This window comes from Talpa europaea (assembly GCF_964194135.1).
Source record: "Talpa europaea genome assembly, chromosome: 8".
NCBI classification, from domain to species: domain Eukaryota; kingdom Metazoa; phylum Chordata; class Mammalia; order Eulipotyphla; family Talpidae; genus Talpa; species Talpa europaea.
In genome coordinates this window covers 61,094,857-61,106,868 of record NC_140075.1, presented here as the reverse complement: position 1 = coordinate 61,106,868, position 12,012 = coordinate 61,094,857, and the positions used below count along the sequence as shown (strand labels likewise).

General features: G+C 42.9%; 1 gene segment (V, D, J or C); it reads right to left on the bottom strand.

Moving 5' to 3' along the window:
* Positions 1–11,213: 11,213 nt before the first annotated feature.
* Positions 11,214–11,811, bottom strand: LOC311175344 (T cell receptor alpha variable 20-like). The segment is given in 2 exons: positions 11,760–11,811; positions 11,214–11,596 (listed from the first exon to the last, which is right to left on the bottom strand).
* Positions 11,812–12,012: the final 201 nt, after the last annotated feature.

The window sequence follows — 12,012 nt, the reverse complement described above, 5'->3', positions numbered from 1 at the left end:
ACGGTCACAGGTGATGGTCACTGCACAAAACCCAGAAAATGCCCCTGAGTTTATGCGATTATGTGGCAGAGAGTCTGCCACACAGCGACCTCCTCTTCCTCAGCTCAGCAGGACTGCAGCTGCCAACCCCTCAGCCCGATCAGGACAGCCCAACTCACAGCAAACCTGGGCACACAGCAGCCCCAGCGCAGCGCTCAGCAGCCTCTTCATGACGCTCAGCCTTGTTGCTCCAGACATTTCCACCGCAGCCTATCTTTAAACGCTGGGGAGAGTGGGTCAGCCTCTCCCACAAACCCTGCTGAAGCCCAGCCCCGCCCTGCCAGGAAGCCCCGCCTGCACCTCACCCTCCCTGCCAGTGGCTGCAGAGCAGGGGAACCAGTGGAGAGAAAGCTCTTTATTCTGTTTCATGAGGAACATATTCTGATAACAGTGGGTGAATTAGAGTGTGAGAAAGAAAGGAAGAAGCCTTCCAGGAGAGAAGGTGGCCTGGTCTGCCCTCATTAGAGCCTGGGGAGGATCATGGGTCAACATCCACATTTTTTTTTCATTTTTATATATTTATTTTTTTACATCATTGTTCATTTTTAAACAATATGTGCTTCCCCCCACCCCCTCGGGTGTAGTCCCCATAGAGTTTCCTTCCCCAGTGCACCCGTGCACCATCACCTCAGTCCCCTGTGCTCCTCCCTCCCTCCCTCTCATCCCTCTCCCTCCTCCTCCCCTGCAGTGTGTCTATGATTTAAAATTGTCTATTTTTGCTTTGTTGTGTTTTTTACTGTTATTATATTTTTACACTGACAACATCCACATTTTTATTTTATTTTATTTTATTTTAAAGATTTATTTACTTATTTTATTTATTTATACAAGCACTGGGTACAGTCAGAAGCGCGGGAGGGTGAGAGAATTCACCAGAGCCAGAGCGGGGAGCAGAGCAGGCAGAAGGATGAAGTACACTGCTGAGGGGAGCAGCAGGCGGCAGGAGAGGTCTGCGCGCCATGTGGGACCCTCCTCCGGTGGCCGGGGAGCAGCCGGGGATCGAACCGGTGCTGCAGAGGCTGCGGGCAGCTTCGCAACCCAGCGCTCAACCGCTGCGCCACCGGGGAGGTCCAACATCCACATTTTTAAACTCAAAAAACAGGCAAGCCTCTGACAGATTTACTTACCTGTGAATTATTTAAGTGGAGTCGTTCCAGTCATACAAAGGTCTAAGAACATAAAAACTTTGTCTTATATACGTAATGCATTCCTAGTATTGGAATATATGAAACAAATGGACTGGGACTCTTCCGACATCTCCACAAGTAGGATAAAGGTCTAACGATGCCATATGAGTGTAGTAAACCTTGTTATAGGAAATGAAACTCACGTGATTGTAAATGGTGAGAATTGGATAGCATCATTTCAGACATTATTTCTACATATTATTCTTGCTGCATAATGTTTTGCTTTTTTCATGTTTCTGTTAAAAACGTCATTCAAACTTGCAGTTCAAGTCTTCTTTTTTCCTAAGTCCCCTGTCTCCTTTCCTCCCGCCTGCCACTCTGATTCTATTGCTCTTCCATATTCTCCATTTCTTTATTTTCCCTCTTCTTCCTCTCTTTGATTTTCCACTAACAGGAAGAGGATAGAGAGAATATTAGAGAAAATGTAGGTTTCAATTATTTGGGTATAATTTTAAATAACATGTAAAATGAAAATTCATATTTCCCCAATACATAAAAATTTTAGAAATAAAAATTAAAAAATTAGTAATATCTGATTTTTATATTGGGGAATTCCAGATCTTCTCTTTTACTGACACTATTTCACCCAACAGTCTTTTCTGTCGGATACAGATAAAGTTGCTAACATACACATAGAAATGATGTCCTTTTGTGGAGTTGCAGGTCCTTGGGTTCACTCTGGGAAAGGTTTCCCCAGAGCTCCCGTTTCAGTGGCATGCGGCGCGTTTCCCAGGCGAGTTTCTCCATGAGACAGAGACATTAGTTATATTCAAAGAGCAGGTTTATTAGGGAAAGGAAAAAGGGACAGGTTTTGCTAAGAGAGGCCTGCATGTGCAGGCGGGCGGCCTTGAGGAGAGCAGCCTCCGCTGAGGGAGGTCAGTGAAGTCCCGGCATGGTACAGGTCATGGGCAGGCAAGAGGCTGCTGCCCTGCAGAGAGAGAGAGTTGGTGAAGAGACACCTGCATAGTCATAGGTGGGCAGTGGGAGTGCTGCCCCGAGCCTGTGCGGAGACTGCACTGATATAGTTCTTCTCTCTTTGGGAGGGGTCACTCCTCCGTGGAGTGCCTGCTTGTTGCTGATTTTGGGTAACCGGCAAAATTAGAAAGGGATCAGAGATTCCAGGGTGGGCCCAATCTCCATATCTTTACCCTCAGGCCTGTGCTCCACTCCCTAGAGCAGTCTGATCTCGCTTGGGTCTCAAGCCTTGTGATAAGGCATTGGCCTAAGGGTCTGACTTCTACAACTGGGTTAATGGTCCTGTTATTCCCCTGGACCTCCACCTCCTTATGTGAGTCAGGTTTTAGTCTTGTGAGGCCTCCTTTCCAGTTTTTCTCTTCTTGTCCTCCATCAGAAGAAATAAGAATATAGATATAGATTTTAGTGCTGTAACTGTAAACATCTGGTACTTGAATCATAAATAAGCAGAGTGAAAGGTTCGGCATAGTAAAGAATAGATGAGCCAGACCAAGCTTTCTCAAAGGAAGGGAAAAGTTTTTGCGCCCCAGGCAGAATTCATGGACCCTAGATGGGGGTCAGTGAAGTCCCGCTAGGTGCCAGGAGGAGGCAGGCTTTTATAGGGTGAGGAGAGATTAGGTGGGAGACTGGATTTGCAGGGCAGGAAAAGATTCTAGGGCATGGAAGTGTTCATTATCTGAATTTTCTAGGCAGGCTTCTGCATTCCTGCCCCCAGTTGGGTTTCCTGGTGGGCTTTTGCATTCTGACCTCCTGCATTGACATTTCAGAATATTAATTAAAAAGAATGTTCCAGGAGAAGCATTACTTTATGTACTGACATTCATAGTTTTCCCTTACCTACAATCACTCCCCCTCTTTGTGCTAACTAACTACCATTTACACATCCAAAGAATTTCTCAAATCTTTCAACAACTATTCATAGCCAGATTCCCTTGGCAGTCCCTGGGTGTAAGAAAAGTCTATGGTGACTCCTAGTGGGCTAAAATCATAAGAAAGGAAATTCTCACCACCTCTGTCCAGACTTCTATTCTAGGCATAAACCTGTAGATTGACTTTAAGTCACAAAAGTAGCCATGAGGGCGCAGAATACCATAAATTGGATACTTCTTATGCATTTTGTTGAAAAAACACATGCATATAATGTAACTAGGTAATGATTATGTAATGTAATGATACACAACCATTTAACTGTTTCCTATGAACTTATAAAAAATTGGTCCTCCTATGTGATTCAGTCCAGAATAGACTATAATGTAAGGGCATTGAAGACTGAGCAAATTGGACACTATACCTTCCTTCAGAGAGCTGCTGATGTAGTGGAGGAGACCGACATCTCCACAAGTATGATAAAGATCTAATGATGCCATATGAAAAAACACACCTTAAATACTTCACAAGCACCAAGACAGTAACAATTACTTCAAACATACATCAGGGACCACTCAGTGAAGGCTGGGAAGGCACGTGTCATCTATGGAGGTGATGAGAGAGGAGAGTAACTAAGCAAAATGAGTCACACTTTATTTTAAACACAAAGAAACAGAAGATGAGCAGGTAGGTGAACAAGGTCACCAATCTCTCTCTCTCTCACTCTCTCTCTCTCTCTCTCTCTCTCTCTCTCTCTCTCTCTCTCACACACACACACACACACACACACACACAGGTATTAAGGACCACAGGGGTGTCTGTCCCTTGAGTGCTGGCACTGGTCGCAACCTGAAACTACTCACACTATTCATACTCAAGGAAAACCTTTTCACATACATAATATAATAATCATCCTCAAAACTGCACTTGAATATCAGATAAATGTGTGGGTTGTGCTGCTGCTGACGGGGAAGGCACACTCTGATATGAAAGTTGGGAGGTGTTTTGGGAAAGAGAAAAGAAAAATGAACTAACAAGCCCATCTTCCCTCTCAGCTGCATGGAGGCAGCAAGTCCTGGCATGAAGCACCAGTTCCAGGATAGGTGAGGATCCTTCTTGCTCCTTGGGCGTGTGCTCACCTGTGGTCTAGAGGAGCCCATGAGTCAGCACAGTATTCACCACACCACTCACGATGGCTGGACACCTTGTAGTATCAAACAATATTACTTTTAAATTGTATGTGCTAACTGAAAATAAAGTCCCATGATGGTGAAGCAAAGAGTTTAATAGATAATTCAAGTGAGGATTTGAATCCAGGAAGCAGTCCAACAGATTTTACTGTGACAGCTATTCCAATAATCACAAGCTTGAATTTAATTTATATAATTAGGTACAGTTAATCAGTGACATTAAGAATACAATTATTTTTTATAGGAGTGGGTTTTAGTTCTAAGATGTCCAGACTTAACGATATACTGATGCTGGAGGAAGAAAGAATTTAATCTCTTCCTTTTAAGAGAATACACTGCAGAGATGCAAAGGCTGGGTATCCATTGTTAGATCATTTAAAATTGGCTCCTTATGGACTTAGTGGATGTGGAAAGACTGACTTTACCTTTAGGAAGCAGATTCCAGCATCCAAGATGGAGCTTGTGAAGATTCATTGCTATTTTGCCTGCTAGACCTGGGACCTTGTGGTGAGGGGCTTCCAAATTATTTTACAGCATGTTCACATCTGTATTTATCTAGACTGAACCTGCATTAATTTTATTGATATTTTCTTTAGGTAGACATTGAATCTAGAGTAGTGAATAATTGTACTTTTATAAAATTATTTACAATTATATTTTAAAATACATTGAAAATAATATTGAGTTATAAATACATTTTATTAAAACTATTGACTAATCACTTCTCAGCCTTTTGGACTTTTGTCAAACTTCTAGCAAAACAGACACAGAAAAAAATGGGGAAGATGCAAGCAGACTAACCAGAAGCAGAGCATCCCATGTGATACTTAGGGTTTTTCAGCTGGAACTGTTTTGGATGAACCTCCAAATACTATGCAAAGTGAAAAAATTCTCACACAAAGTCCACCTATTGTATGATTCCATTTATATGAAATGTACAGAAAGGATAAATCCACAGAGAAGGAAAGCAGGCTGCTGGCTGCAGGGGCTGGGGAGGGAAGAAGGGTGAGTTCTTAATGGGTGTGTGGCTTCCTTCTGGGGGATGACAAGGCTTTAAAACTAGAGGTGATGGTTGTGATGGCACTGGATGCCACTCAATTTATCACTTTAAAAGGGCGTACTCTAGGGCAAGTGAATTCATCTCAATAAAACTATTTAAATTGAACTTGATAAAAATCTAAAGCTCAAGAATTCACAATTTAACCTTGATGATTCTATCAGGTTTTGTATATTTGTTTCTCTCTGTACAAAACCCCTGAATGCAAAAAGTCCCTGGGCTTCAAGTTAGGGCACAGGATTGGAGCCCAGCACAGGGTTTGGGTGCTGGTGGCAGGTGCCTGTCAGGCACTGTGCTCACAGCACAGAGGTAGGTGGCAGAGTCCCCGGGCTGAGAAGCTGCAATGTGCAGAGCACCCTGTTTTGACGATATATCCAGTAACGCTCTAATTCTTCCACTTGTTTGTTCTCTCTGATTTGACTGAATCAAAAACAGAGATGTGAGTCCTCTTCCAGGATCTTGCTTAAACCATTGAAGAGTGAAAATGGCACTGTCAGTGAAACTGCAGCTGAGAATCGAGGCGTCTCCCTCCTGAACACGCAGAGCTGTGGGACTCTGCCTCACCTCCTGCTTACTGCTCCCCACTGTTGAAAAGAGACCAGAGAAAAGGGCCTGGTTAGTTACCTACTTATTCCTTGGAAATTACTTTTTAATTTATTTTTTTAATCCCTTTAGAAATTCCAAGAAAACCAGACAGATGCATCCTATTTCTCTCTTTGCCATGGGGAGAGTGTCCCTGGGTCTGACTGTTCTTTGCCCTAATCCAGATCCCTTTAACTCACAGTTTAGTTGCAGCCAAAGGATGAGCAGACTGAGGGCTCTGTCCATTCTGTTACTCACACCCACTGAGAACTGAGCTCTTGTGTCTGTGATACTGACAAGGGCTGGCAAGATAAAGCACCTGCCTTGCTACCTCATATGCTCAAACATTTCTACAGGATACAGAGTGGACCTGGCCAATCAGAGACCACACAAACACACAGATACACACAGGCAGAGTGGGAGGTGCAAGTGGAAACACTGCCATCTCAGGACGAAGCCCTGCATTATTAGCAAATGCTTCTCTCTCCTCCTGAAGGAACCAACAGTTTAAATATCAAATGTGTAGAACATAGCTAGATCAGCACATGGAGAGAAATTTATAGCATCAATGATTAGATTAGGAAGGAACTCTATTTTTACCATTCATTACACCTGCTTTCTCCAGAGTGCTTTACTACTCTTTCCTTCTATCACTCAGCCCTTAAACATTGGTTTCCTTTAATTTATACTTTCTTAAAAATGTCCTTTATATCAATTCTCACCAATCAGATTAAGATTTCTCACCAAGCAGTTAAGAATCATATTAATATTCATTATTTCTGATGATCTCAGGAATTGGTCACATCAGATAGCTGACATATAAACTAACAAAATTTTGATTACAATATAATTGGATAGCCAAAATTCCATTTGACTGGGAATTATTTCCCTAAGAAATACCCTTATAAATAATAATAAACAATAAAAAAATTGTACAGTGTATGAGCAGGGAAAAATATATAAATTTTTAAATATCTTTCAACACAATTATCCAAAACATTATGATAGACCTACTTTTTTTTTAAAGATTTATTTATTTATTTATTTATACAAGCATGGGAGGGTGAGAGAATTCACCAGAGTCAGAGCAGAGAGCAGAACAGGCAGACTGATGAAGAACACTGCTGAGGGGAGCAGCAGGCGGCAGGAGAGGTCTGTGCGCCATGTGGGACCCTCACCTGGCAGCGGGGGATCGAACCGGCACTGCAGTGGCTGCGGGCAGCTTCGCAACCCAGCGCTCAACCGCTGCGCCCCCATGGAGGCCCATGATAGATCTACTTTTGATATTCAGTTGTGAAAGTGAATAAAGTAGACCGAAATTGTCTAACTTCCAAAAATTTCTCTAACATAGTCAATGAAATATTAGTGTTTTACATTTAAGTGTAAATATACCATTATAAATAATGTAATTATTATGTATTGTATTAAATTAAAACAGATGAAATGTGCTCACCAAACCTTTTCAGTAACTGAAAACTTGACAGGGATATATAAAAGAAGTGTCCTTTTTCACACAGGGCCCAGGGAGTCTGTTGCAGCATCAGGCACTGGAATTTCAGACCATAGGGATGGTCAGGAGACCAGTTATAGGACCTGTTGTTCTTTAAACTTCAAATCAGATACTTTGGGCCCTGGAATATTGTCCATACCAGGCGATGCACCCATTTCCTCCAGCATCGGAGTGGGTACTTGGTAGGTTCACTTCCGGTTCATCAGCACCATCAAGGACCTGTACTGTGTGTTCTGAACATCACAAAAAATGCCTGGGATGGAAAAGCACTGCCTTGCAAGTCTAAAAACAACTTATATACACAGGCTCTGATGTAGCCCTCACACTGAGTGTGATGTCCTCACAGTGGGCTGGAATGATCTGAATTTTCACTCTCAGCACCGTAGGTGAAGGACAGTGAGACAAGAGGAGACAGCAGGCCTCTCCTCTGATTGCCTAGTTCCAATGCCATCTTTTCTTAGACTCAAACACTTACCCAGGGTCAGGAACACAACCACCTCCAATACCAGCCTCATATTTCAGGCAGACACTAGAGCTCATGAGCCTGAACTGGGCTGGGGAGGTAACAGGGGACAGGCATGTTAGCTGAGCCCCCCAGCAAGTCCCTGACTTGGGGGCTATCACCTGGGAATCCCCACGCCTGGAGTCAGGCAGGGAGATACACCTTGGATGACCCAGCCTCCTCAGGTTTGGTGATGGTCTGAAACTACATTGAAAATATGAAATAAGCCTGGTCTCTCATCCCCAGTGATCACTCACGAACATGTATGAGTTCTAAGCTATAACAGGTTGAGTTTGAAAGAGAAAAACAAAAATGTCCAGGGAAGCATCCATCATGAACCCTTCTTACTTTTTCACAATTCAAGAGAAAATATATCATCTTCTCAGTAACCTGATGCTCCACATTTTTCTTTAGGAAACCAGTCTCACACCGTTGGAGAGGATGGGGAAAGTCTGTACAGATGACAGGAAAGAACAACTAAGACTCAGGTGCAGAGAGGGACATACTCAATGTGACTTGGGAAGGTTAAGGTCAGATTCTGATCTAGAAACAAGTTGCCCAATTTTCTGCTGTCCTGAATAGCAGAGATCACGTGTCTCCTGGGATCATGTGTCTCTAGGAGGACACGTAGAAACTGCAGGTCTTGGCATGAAGGAAACAAGAGCCAGGGAATGGCATCCGTTCTTCTGCTCCACAGACCCTCCTCTACTCTGTGGGTATCTAGTGTCAGCACCCAGAGGAGACCCACAGAGAAGCGGGGGAAAGGGGGTGGAGTTGTATGAGGGGAAGGGGGCAGGGATAGGAACTATAAGAAAGACAGGAGCAGCCTTGAAAATCTTTTCTTGTCTTCTCAAATTTAAGAGAACTAAAATAGATTGAAAGAATCCCTGCCCACTAAAAATAAAGTTCACTTTTTTCTATCTCTATGAAAACACTGACAGAAATAAATCATTAAGTTTGAAGTTACACAGCTATTTATTGTCTTCCTTTTTCTATGTCATCCTATTTTGAGTGGAAAGAAAACCTTTCTTAATGGATTGGGACAAGGCCAAGAATCATTCAACACTGCAGGTTGTGCACAGAGTGTTCTGCTTACAACAAAGAGAATGAAATATAGATTTGCCTCTGTCTCTGGACAAGTTCAATACTGAATGTGAGCCAACTGCTCTGTCTTCAACTGATGAGGGCGTTACAGACAGACACAACAGCGCCCTCCTGTGACTGAGCACGTGAATGACTCCCTTCAGATCCCCGCCAGCCCATGTCTTGCTTCTGTGGAGCACATCACAGTAGACAAGGCTCAGCTATCAGGTTGCAACCTATCAGGTTGCAGAAAGCACTTAACCAATTTTGGCCATTCGTGGTCTCAGAACATCCCTATGTGTGACAGGACAGAGTTTTTGCTTTTTTTATTTTATCATTTTTTTTTAAATCATATGATCTTTTCTCCATGAAGTTGGGGATTCTCCATTCTCCATTTCAAGGAAAGGAAAAGCCAGAAAAAGGAATTAAAGATGTCTTTGTTACCACCTTCTCTCAAAAGTTTCAGCCCCATGGGCAAATTGAAAGGGTCTAGCATCACTATGGGTTTAGGAGATGGATCAATGATATAATGTAAATTTATCTATTTGAGGCAGAATTTACATTTTCTAAGTGGACCAAGGGAGAGAGGAAAGAATATTGGAAGAAAACAAAGAAGTTTATGTAATGATGGAGTCCTTTGGAGTTATCTTAGACCTAGTCCTTTAAAGACATCTTAAAGAAAACCATGAAACCTATGGCCATTTTCAGTTATTAAATAAATTTCAATGCAGCCCTGTTAAAACCTCCATCTTCCTCTTACCTCTGCTCTCCTCTGACTACAGTGAGGTCTCATAACCTGCTCTGTCTCTTCCTTCCCCTCTAGGATTCTGAATAGGTGTCAGCAAATTCTGATGTCTGGGAAGGGAATAGGGAGAGCTTCCCCCACACCACCAGCCAGCAAAGCTCAGACACCAAGAGGTATCTGAGAATTCAACTCAATTCTGACACTGCCCAGAAGCAATCAGATTTTACAGGCAAAGGTTTAGTCCCCCTAGAGCGCCCTCCACTTTAACACCATAAACAAGCCCTGGCTATTACCTGTGATTCTGACCAGCTGGCTGCATAAAGGAGGAGCGCCCAGGATCCCCTCCTCAGCTTCATTTAATTTGCAAAACTCAGAAAATATTTTACTTACAAGATTATAATTTTATAATAAAAGGAATAGCCAGATGAAAAATTTATTTTAAGTCAGGAACAGTCAGATGGAAACTATGCAGAGGGCAAGGAATGTGGGAAGGGGCATGATATAAAGGCATAGCATACTTGTATTGAAGGATATTTAAAATTTTCCATTTTTTTCCTGCTACATACACTGTACAGTTGTATATATTATTGAGAAGGTTATATTTTTAAGAAGAAATTCCCAACCAAGTGGAATTTCTGGCATCTCATGATATGTTAATAATTCCCTTAAATTTTTATTAGTTTATACTTTAGCTATCAGAGACAATACCCATTTCCTGACATCATCACAAACACTGAATATTAATACTATGATTTCTTAATTCTTTTTGCAATTTGATTAGTAAGAAATGATATAAAGTGTGAATTAAGGGAATCTTTTTTAAGGGCTGACAAGAGGAGGAGCAGTTATAGTAATCACCTAGTAGGAGAAAAGATCAAGTTTAATTATGTATGTCTGGAGGATCTATAGGGATGTAAAATTCTAAAGTCAGTGGGGCAAAATTAGCTAAAGTTATCCTGAGCTAGGATTGAGATAGTGGCCTGGGCATCAAGGAGAGGGGAGGGGAGCTCACGTGACAGGTTAGGGTGACTCAAAAGACAAAGTCCGGATGTTTGCCCTACACTTCTCCAATAGAAAATTTATCTCTGGTAAAAATCCTGATTCTGAGTAGTACCCTCAATTTTCATTCTTCTAGGTAGTGGTAAAAGTTTCTCCTGAGCCTATGATCAATTGATTTCAGCTGGAAATAATCCATGTGCCAAAATGGTACATCTTGGGGATACCTATTCAGAGCATCTTGGGGAGTCCTCTCCTTCATGGCCTAAGACTAGGACTCTTCATAGCACAGTTATCCCTTCTGCATCTGTGTGAGGGAGCCCTGGGCTGCTGCAGAGGAGGCTGATTTATGAACGCGCAGAGGACCTGCCAGGACACCCAGACAGAATGGTCAGTAATCTCTGCCTGCCCATTCTGCCACAAGAACTCATCTCCATAGGAGCACAGGCAGAGAGGTTTTGGGTACTGAGTTAAACCTGTTCAAAGAGGAAAAACAAGACCAATGCCTCTGCCGGCTTCCAGGGGCACAGCTGCAGGGTTTGGGTACAGGCTGCAGGTGCCCCGGAAGCACTGTGCGTCCACAGCACAGAGGTAGGTGGCTGAGTCTTCAAGCTTAGGGGCTGTGATGTGTAGAGAACTTCTGTCCTTTAAAAGCGTGGCATTTAGATTTTCTTTGTTCTCATTCTTCCCAACTGAATACAGGATGAAGAGGTGTTCAGGGCCTCTCCCAGGACTTTGCTTATACCACTGTAGTGATGTTAAACTGCTACTGATTTTGTAACTGCAGTCGAGGCTGACACTGTCTCCCTCCTGGATTCTCAGGGTTGGAGGCCTCTGCTCCACTTGGTCTTGTCCATTCAACCCTGCTCAGGAAAACAAAATTATAAACGATGCAGAGATTTTAATTCCGACGTTTTGAAAAATTCTACCAGTAAACCTGGGAAAGCTGAGACAAAACCCCTGTCTCCTCCCCGCAACTTTGAATAAATGTGCCCTATGACAAGAGCCTCTTAACTTCCAACTTACAGCCAAACTGAAGCCACAGAACTATGCAAGCACATTCCAGCGTGACCTCCATCTTGACACCTCAGTCTGGACACAAGCTGTGATGACTGCAAACTTTCTCTTCCCCAAGGAGCTGCTTCTGTGCATCAGTTCTTGCTCTCTCATGAACAGGAGCTTTCCTATTGGTGGCTCAGCCCATCGGCCATAAACACATACAACTTGCCGGCTCTGCCTTTTAAGGCCCTCTGGATGAGAGGAATGGAACCACTGCCAC